Below are 2,746 nucleotides of genomic sequence, written 5' to 3' on the forward strand. Positions count from 1 at the left end.
ATTCCTAAACACCAGTAATAGACAGAGAGCCAAATCTTGAGTCAATGTCCACTCACAATTGCTACAAAGAGAATAAAATACCTAGGAATACAACTTATAAGGGATGTGATGGAACTCTTCAAGGAGAAATACAAACCACTGCTCAAGGAAAAAGGAGAGAACAGAAACAAATGGAAAAACAAACATTCCATACTCATGGACAGGAAAAATCAATATCCTGAAAAAGGCCATACTGTGNAGGAAAATCAATATCCTGAAAAAGGCCATACTGTGTAAAGTAATTTACAGATTCATTGCTATCTCCATCAATCTACCATTGACTTTCTTCATAGAATTAGAAAAAAAAAAAAAAAAAAAAAAAAAAAACTACTTTAAATTTCATATGGAACCAAAAAAGAGCCTGCATAGTTAAGACAGTCCTAAGCCAAAAGAACAAAGCTGGAGGCATCACGCTACCTGACTTCAAACTATACTACAAGGCTGCAGTAACAAAAACAGCATGGTACTGGTTCCAAAACAGATATATAGACCAATGGAATAGAACAGAGGCCACAGAAACAACACCACACATCTACAACCATCTGATCTTTGACAAAACTGACAAAAACAAGCAATGGGGAAATGATTCCCTATTTAATAAATGGTGTTGGGAAAATTGGCTAGCTATATGCAAAAAGCTGAAACTGGATCCCTTCCTTACACCTTATACAAAATTAATGAAAGATGGATTAAAGACTTAAATGTAAGATCTACAACCATAAAAATCCTAGAAGAAAACCTAGGCAACACCATTCAGGACATGGGCCAAGTCTTCATAACTAAAATAGCAAAAGTAATGGCAACAAAAGCCAAAATTGACAAATGGGATCTAATTAAACTAAAGAGCTTCTGCACAGCAAAAGAAAGTATCATCACAGTGAACAGGCAACCTACAGAATGGGAGAATATTTTTGCAATCTATCTATCTGAAAAAGGGCTAACATCCAGAATGTACAAAGAACTTAAATTTACAAGAAAAAAAACAAACAATCCCATTAAAAAAATGGGCAAAGGATATGAACAGATACTTCTCAAAAGAAGCTATTTATGCAGCCAATAAACATATGAAAAAAATCTCATCATCCCTGGTCATTAGAGAAATGCAGATCAAAACCACAATGAGATACTATCTCATGCCAGTTAAGATGGCAATCATTAAAACGTCAGGAAACAACAGATGCTGGAGAGGATGTGGAGAAATAGGAAAGCTTTTACACTGTTAGTGGGAGTGTAAATTAGTTCAACCATTGTGGAAGACAGTGTGGCAATTCCTCATGGATCTAGAACTAGATATACCATTCGACCTAGCAATCTTATTACTGGGTGTATATCCAAAGGATTATAAATCATTCTACTATAAAGACACAAGCACATGTATGTTTATTGCAGCACTGTTCAAAATAGCAAAGACTTGGAACCAACCAAAATGCCCATCAATAATAGACTGAATAAAGAAAATGTGGCACATATACACCATGGAATACTGTACAACCATAAAAAAGGATGAGTTCATGTCCTTTGCAGAGACATGGATGAAGCTGGAAAGCATCATTCTTAGCAAACTAAGAACATAAAATCAAACACCGCATGTTCTCAATCATAAGTGGGAGTTGAATGATGAGAACCCATGGTTACAGTAAGGGGACCATCACACACTGGGACCTCTCAGGGGTGGGGGGCTAGGGGAGGGATAGTATTAGGAGTAATACCTAACGTAAATGACAGGTTGATGGGTGCAGTAACCCACCATGGCACATGTATACCAATGTAACAATGTATATTGTTACAATGTATATATATATATATACACACACACACACACACACAAAATAAAATACTTAGGAATACAGCTAAATAGGGAGGTGAAAAATCTCTACAAAGGAGAACAATAAACTAGTACTCAAAGAAATCAGAGATGAGAAAAACAAGTGGAAAATATTTCATGCTCATGGGTATGAAGAATCAATACATTCAATGCTATGCCTATTAAACTGCCATTGACATTGTTCATGGAACTAGAAAAAAGTATTTTAAAATTCATATGGAACCAAAATAGGGTTCAAATAACCAAGGCAGTTCTAAGTCAAAAGAATAAAGCTAGAGGAAGCATGCTATCCGACTTCAAACTATACTATCAGGTTCCAGTAACCTAAATAAAATGCTACTGATATAAAAACAGATATACAGACCACTGGAACAGAACAGAGAACCCAGAAATAAGACTGCACACCTACAATGATCTGATCTTCAACAAATCTGACAAAAACAAGCAATGGGGAAAGGATTCTCTATTCAATAAATGGTGCTGGAATAACTGGCCAGCCATATGCAGAAGATAAAAACTGGACCCTTCTTTCTTCAATATACAAAAATTAACTCAAGATGGATTACAGACTTAATCTTTTTTTTTTTTTTTTTTTTTTTTTTTTGAGACAGAGTCTCGCTCTGTAGCCCGGGCTGGAGTGCAGTGGCCGGATCACTGCAAGCTCCGCCTCCCGGGTTTACGCCATTCTCCTGCCTCAGCCTCCCCAGTAACTGGGACTGCAGGCGCCCGCTACATCGCCCGGCTAGTTTTTTTTTGTATTTTTTTAGTGGAGACGGGGTTTCACCGTGTTAGCCAGGATGGTCTCGATCTCCTGACCTCGTGATCCACCCGTCTCGGCCTCCCAAAGTGCTGGGATTACAGGCTTGAGCCACCGCGCCCGGC

The sequence above is a fragment of the Rhinopithecus bieti genome, unplaced genomic scaffold (assembly GCF_001698545.2).
Source record: "Rhinopithecus bieti isolate Rb0 unplaced genomic scaffold, ASM169854v2 scaffold_22599, whole genome shotgun sequence".
Lineage (NCBI taxonomy): Eukaryota > Metazoa > Chordata > Mammalia > Primates > Cercopithecidae > Rhinopithecus > Rhinopithecus bieti.